An 8228-nucleotide genomic window follows, 5' to 3' on the forward strand; every position below is an offset into this window, starting at 1 on the left:
TGGAATTAGGATTTTTAGAAAATATTAGAAATAGAAATAAAAAAATAAAAAATGATTAATAACATATAAGAGTGTATTTATTTTGAAAAGAATAAAAAATTATGAAGACATTAGTTTGAAGAAAAATTTAATTTTAATATATTAAAATTAAAAGATTAGTATTATTGTTATTATATCATCAAATTATGTAGTAGTGTCCTATTCCTTTAAAATATATAGCTTGTAGAATTTTTTTTAAACTTTTTTATTTTTATTTATCAACTAAAAAATTATACACATATCACTAAAGTATTCTGGAACTAAATTGATATTTCTACACACGAGAAAATAGATATTATGATTTTTATCAAGGCTTTTGATTTGAAAAATTAAATATCTAATTACAATTTGAGGAGTAATAATTTGGAGTTAAAAAAGAAGATAAATGCTCTAGTGGAATGAAATTTGTTTAACGTCTAATTATTTGCGCTTATAAAATAGTGTCTTATCCTAACATACAATTTATACTTTACAATGTTATTGACTCATGGTAAATAAAATTAAGAAATTGATCATTTTTGTACTATTGGATATTTGAATTAGTAACAATTAAATTTGTTTTCACATGATTAATGAATCAATAAAATTACGCTCATGATAGACATGTTAATATTAAGGAGACTGAATATGTAACCTGTAAAGAGTTACAGTAAATTACCATATAACTGATAAAAATGATAAAATTTATAATAAAAAATAAAAAATTAAATAAATAAAAATAAACTAAAATAAATAAAATAGATAGACTACAATAACACTTAATCATGGTTTATAGTTTATCAAAGAATTAAAGAGTAGAAATAGTACATTATAACAAAAAAAAAGTAAATAAAATGTTGCTATAAAAACAACCCAAATGAAAAAAAATTTTGATAAAAAGATAAAATTTTCTTCTAGTATATATGATTTTTTATAATAGTAGTATAAATAAAAATGAAAAGAATGAAATATTGTGTTTTTATATTAGTAATAAAATTTAATATTTATCCTAATCAAATTGAATAATTGATTAATTATAATTAGCATATTTAAATAAACATATTTTTAAGAATTAATGAATTCAATTAGTTGATACAAATAATTATTATATTTTTTGATTTATTTAATTGAAATAAAAAATTGAAAAAATAATTAATTTAATTAATTAATTGATATAATTAATTCGTTATAATTGATTGGATTTAATAAATTAAAAAAAATTAAAAATATTTTTTAATTACGTCATTTCTATTATTAATTAAATACAAAAAAATCTAATTTTAATATAATCTACTAGATAGATGATATGATGGGCATGTGGCATATCTATAAAACAATAGCACTATGTTATGCTGAATTAAAAGTGGCAGCATATGTTCCAATATTCCTTGCAAACCAGTTAGATAGGTTTATTCCCAACATTCTTTCCACGCTCCAAAGCATATATATATATAGACCTTCCCTTTTATTGTATGCCTTTTCTTTTGCTTTCAGAACAAATTAAAAGCGCCCAAGATTAATTACTAACAGAACGATAGAAATAAATCGTGTTAGGAAAAAGAAGTACCTATAGCATGTGCATATAGCTAGTGAAGCAAAGATAATAAATGCCAGCCTATTAGTCTATTACCCTTTTCATGAAATCCTCCTAAATTTTTTAAATCTATTGAAGTGGAAATAAATGCTGAGTATGTAGACTTAATACAATATTTTCTAAAGCTTTAACAAAGTAAAAAAAAAAATGAGAAAGAATAGAATTTGTCTAATAATCAGTAAACTACAGTTTTGAAATATAATAATATATCAAACACTATACTATTTTGTCCTAACAGATTCTTTTTTATGTGTTTGATTTTCTCTCTCTCTAATGATAAAACTAGCCTAATTCTTTTTCGACCATATATAATCATATTTATATTCTCTCAATGAATTTTATTTTTTACAATTATATTGCAGCATCCTTGTTAGCATCTTAAGAGCTTTATAATACTTATTTATATGTAAAAAATTATTAATTTTCTTATAAGTTTAAACTAATTTTAAAGGACATAATATATACCCTTCTTATTTTCAATTGCCTCATTCTACTGGCTTGTGGCATGCATGTGGGAATGAACAATATATTATTCTTTCTATTTTCAATTGGTATTATTTTAGACGATGTAAAGTCTTCAATAACTAATCAAAAATAGGCAAGGAAGCACATATGAAACTTCCGAAAGAATGAAATGTTAGCAAAATATAGGAATCTTAATTATTAGGCTATTAGAAATTAAAGTATCAATTGCTAGAACAGTATTTAAACATTGATGAGGAAATGGTTTAAGAGAGGACTCCAATTCCTTGAGCTTTGTCAAGAACTTAATATCTGTGTTCCAAATTCCAGGAGGATAGATAGTTCAGAGCAGCTTATTATATATAATAGTAGTAGGATAAATTATTGGGATGCCTGTTAATTAATAGAGTTATTATTATTAAAAATACATTGACTATACACTAACTTGAACGTAAAGTTTAATCAAATGATGGATTGACTTAATAAATAATATAACTCTAAAAGTCTCCCGAGTTGAACTAACACAAATTTATATATGTTCAATATAAGTCTAAATTTAAGTTTAATCCGCCATCTAAACTAGGCTTAATTTATGTCCGAAAAGCAATAGTTTTTTTCTTTTGAGCTTCATATTAAAATGTAATTGATAATAATCATTGGCTTGGAGTAACTTAGTTCTGTAATATATTTTGTTTATCGTAAACCATTTATACACAAATATATCATAGCTAATTGGCAGTTGATTTTTGTTTATACATAATCTTTTTTATTTTATTTTGTTCAAATATATATACTAATTTTCATTAATTCAGATTTCTAAAAGAGTTAATAAAGTCATCATTTTATTTAATTTTCTTTTCTAGTCTTTTTTATTTTTGTTAAGACAACTGTGTGTGTATATATATATATATAGGCCGGTTACTAATTCATCTAAAACCTCTCACCGACCCTAATATAAATTGAGCTTGAATTTAAAAATAATGCCTCAAAAGTCAAAATATATGAAAACTGATCTAATCTTAATAATTAGCCTTATTTACGCGATTGCTCATCTTTCATGTTTGGTGTTTTTCTTTATTCAGTTTTGGTGCTTCTTCACTTAATCAATAATAATGTTAATGTTTAATTTTAGAGAAAAAGGACCGTATATATAGAGTAGTGTGATATCATGCGTTCAAGATATAAAACGTCTAATTTACACATTATAAGCTTCTACATTTAGATGGCGGAACCAAAAGGTAATAAAAGAAAGAATGATGCGTAAATGAAATTGTATGGTGCAAATTGAAAGCGTAGAAAAGAAGAAACAAAAATGACGATATTTTAATTTGGTTTAATGGCACTATATGGAAGAGGAGGACCCACACGTTGGTCGTGCAGCAACTTTTATATATATTGATGCTGTTTGCTAAATCAAGAGAAATTTTACTCCTCTTTTCTGTCAGATACTATTTTCTTATTTATAAAATATATATTTTTTTATAATTTTTAAAAAAAAATTAATTTATTTTAAATTTTTTTGTGTTAACTAATATTAATTTTATTTATTTTTTAAAAAAATAAATTATTTTTTAAAAAATATCCTTTAACAAAAATTTTATTTTTTATCATTAAATTTTGCTTACCAAAATACTTTTTAATAAATTATTTTTTTATTAATTAAAATATATTTTTAGCAAAATATTTTAAAAAAAATTAATAATTAAATTATTTTTTTAAGATATCCTTCAATAATTTTTAATTATTAAATTATGATTTTATCAAAATTTTTGTTAACATTTTTTTTATATTTTACTATTAAATTTTCAATATCAATATATATTAATTGTTATACATATTAACAATGGTAAAAATTTCTTTATTTAATGTTAAAATAATATACATGAATATCAAAAAATTAATAGTAAAATATAAAAATATGTTAACAAAAATTTTGGTAAAATCATAATTTAATAATTAAAAAATTATTGAAAGATATCTTAGAAAAAAATAATTTAATTATTAAATTTTTTTTTAAAATATTTTGGTAAAAATATAATTTAATTAATAAAAAATAATTTATTAAAGAGTATTTTGGTAAGTAAAATTTAATGACAAAAAAATAAATTTTTGCTAAAGGGTATTTTTGTAAAAAATAATTTATTTTTCTTGAAAAATGGATAAAGTTAATCTTAGTTAACACAAAAAAATTAAAATGAATTAAAGAGGAGGTTTTCTAAAAGTTATAAAGGAGGAGAATATACATTTTATAAATAGAGAAGAGGGAAGTGTCATTTTAGCATCTCGTAGGGAAGAGGAGTGAAATTTTCTCTTTAATCAATTTTACAGGGTATGTTGGAAGGAGGATGTTTCATAACGACCCGTAAAACGTCTTTTTGTAAAGATATGATGTGTTGCATTATTATTAGACGTATTAATGAATTTGTTATTTATGAATTTTTTTAATAAATTATAATAAAATCGATTTTTTTATAACAATAACAACAAAACTCAATTATTATCAGATTCGGTCGAACCAACTAATTTACATAACCCGCTGGATCATGGTTTTTTTTGTTTTTTTTTTTAAAACAAAAATCAAGGATATATTTATCTTTTTATCAAAAAATTTAAACATAATTCAGTTTAGATTGTGTAAATCAATCAGAGTAAATTGAGTCTAATAATTATAATGCGGACAATTGGGTTTATTATTGTTGCTATAATAAACCGATTTTGTTCTTATTTATTAAAAATAAATTATTAACCGATTTAATAAAAATGTCCAATAATATCATGACTCATAACACATATAAACATTTTAAAAAAAAAGATATTTTTAATGTCTTTATCGAAGTGGTCTCCATGTTGGAATAGGATAAAAATGGGGTATGTTTAAATCAAGCATAATAATTTTGTGTATACTAATTATGTTATATTTATATAAATTATAAGATTTTATTAAATAAAAATTAAAGATTAATATAAAATAAGAGTATTAATAAATTCTAATAAATACATAATATTTTATTACATAAATAAATATTTTTTAATATATAATACTTTAAATAATAACACAATTTTTTGTTTTTAAATAAATAAATATAAAACATATAAATATAAAAAATATGAGTATTTTTTATTCATTAAGATTAATTATTATATAATAAAATTTTTATAATATTAAAAAATTAAATTAAAATAATATTTTAAATTGGAACATAAAAATATAAAATAATTAAATTTTATTTTATATTATTCGACAAATAATTAGATTATTATATTCAAAACTTATTAACTAACTACTTTTATTAAAATTATTATTATATAATCTAACTTTTTATTAAAATATTTGTGAAATTTAAAATATTTACAATTTTTCTATACTCTTTTATTCTTTTGTACTTCTTTTCTCTTTTTTCCAAAACTACAATTTCAATTAATCACTAATTAGTCTTGACTACCCATACCAACCATCTATTGTTTTCGACAATCCTAAATTCTAAATTTCAAATTTTAAATTCTTAATTCGAACTCTAAATTTAAAATTTTAACCCTAAATATTTTATTCTAAATTTTAAATCTTAAATTTTAAACTCTATATCTTAAATTAATTTTATTTAATTTTTAAATTCTTTTACTTGAATTTTAGATATTTTTATTATTTTAGTTTAAAATACTTTTTTAGTGTTTAATTATTGTTGGTTAATTTATTGATCGAAACAGGGTTAAATCCCAAAACTTTTTCCAATACAAATATCAGTTTTTATAGTTGCATTAGTCACCACAAGATAGAATTGTTCATGCATAAAGGTTATTTTTTGTTTCAGACAGTAAACTAATATATGAAAAAAGTCATCAAATGAGACAAATTTATAAAAATGAACTTGCTATGTGTAACCTACGTATACATATTAAATAAAGTTAAAAAAATTAAATTTCAAAAATATTTTAAGAAAAAATTATATTATATAATAATATTTTTAACAAAGATAGTAATTAGTTAATAAATTTTGAAGATAATAATCTAATTATTTATTAAGTAATATAAAATAAAATTTAATTATTTTATATTTTTATATTAGAGTTTAAAATATTATTTTAATATTATAAAAAGTTTATTGCATAATAATTAATTTTAATAGAAAAAAAATACTTATTTTTTTATATTAATATATTTTATATTTATTTATTTAAAAATAAAAGATTATATTATCATTTAAAATATTATATATTAAAAAATATTTATTTATATGTTAGGATATTCTGTATTTATTAGAGTCCATCAATGCTCTTTTTTTATATTAACCTTTGATTTTTATTTAATGAAATCTAATGATTTATATAAATGTGGCACATCTAATGCGCACAAAATTGTTGTACTCATTTTAGACATACCTTAAAAATGAGTGAAATCTTTATACATAATTTGTTAATGTTTTATTAAATTTTGTGTTAATTACTAGTTTTGAAATTATGTTAATTACTTCCTATTAATTACTGTGTTTTAAACATGTTTAAAAAAAATTGTAGACTCATCCACATAAACTTAAAAGACAATGATAAAAAGGTATAAGTAATGATTCTCCACTAATCAATGAGGTAACGTTTATTTTGAGGTATTGAGACAGAGATTGGGAGATTGAGACTCAATATTATATTTGTTGGTTTAGAGACTGGTATTAAAATTTCTGTCTCTATCCTCAAAATTTCAGTATTTCAGTACCTCTAAAAAGTGAGGACAAAGGGAAGTAAAATTTTTAGAGATGGAGACTGAAATTTTAGTAACATTTTATACCTAAAATACCTTCATTTCAATTAATTAATTCTAATTTTATCCTTTGTACAAATTAAATTAGAATTTTATTCTTGTTTAAATTTCTGTCTCCCACTTTACACCAAACAGAATACTGAGATTTATTTCAATCTCTGTCTCTTAGCCTCTGTCTCTCAATCTCAATCTTTCTGTCTCTGTCTCTCCACCAAACGCTACCTAAAAGATGATTGCTATGGTGCCTATATATAGTTGTTTAATTTACTAAAAAAAAATAAAAATTCATATTTAATTTAAAAATATAAAAATAAATAATTTTTAAATATATAATACTTATCATAAATTCAGCAAATTCGACACCAAATTCAAAGGCATCAAAGAATTTATCTTAATCAAAGCCATTAAAACAAACTCAAAGTACAACTTGGTTTTTAAGTTTGTCTAACATCTTAAGGAGGTTGGTTTTTATAGCACAACAAGTGATCCATTTCTACTCTTTAGATATGCTTCTAATTCTACAACATTTTTTTATCATGTGTTAACGGCATTTTGATTACAGGATGTTAACTAGATCAAATCAAAATCAAATTTTTAATTTCTTTTATAAATTTTTTCTATAAATAGAATTAATTATAATATCCTTTCTTTTTTAGTTTAGCTTAATTTTAGGAATTTTATGATTAGAAATCTTTCCTTTATTTAGGCTAGTATTTTTTCTATTTTCTAGTTATTTCTATTTCGGTATTTCTTCTATAAAAAGATAATTTCCTGTACATTTGATATATATAATATTCAAATATTTTAAGTTGATATCAGAGCAGGATCTTTGAATTGTGCCTTTGATTTATAGCTATGCTTGACAGTTCTTCAGTCATTAATCATGAATAGAAGAAGAACACCACTCATACTCCATTAGAGAAGTATTTGCTAAAGTTAAAAGAGAAGAAACTCGTAAAGTGGTGATGATGGAAAAAGACAAGACTGAACAGACTTCTTTGGAGTCTAATGCACTCTTAGTGGCACCTACTACACTTAAAAGTTCATCAAATCAAAAGTACCCCTCCAATTTTCGGTGTGACCACTGCAATAAACCTCATCACACCCGAAAAATCTGCTGAAAGATTCATGAAAAACTAACACATTTTAAAGGTAGCAAATCTGATCCTAAAATACGTTCTACCCCAACTGCTCATGAGGCTGAAAATTCATCCTTTAATATAGTACAGGTTGAGCAGTTCATAAGACTGTTAAATTCCAACTCTGTGTCTAGTACTCCTAGTAGTTTTTTGTCTCAAACAGGTAATTTTAGTATTCGTATGTCCCTTAACTGCACTCAAACTTGAATGCACCATAGATTATCGATTTAGGTGCATCTGTCCATATGACCAACCTCTCTCCTTT

The sequence above is a fragment of the Arachis stenosperma genome, chromosome 9, assembly GCF_014773155.1.
Source record: "Arachis stenosperma cultivar V10309 chromosome 9, arast.V10309.gnm1.PFL2, whole genome shotgun sequence".
NCBI lineage: Eukaryota > Viridiplantae > Streptophyta > Magnoliopsida > Fabales > Fabaceae > Arachis > Arachis stenosperma.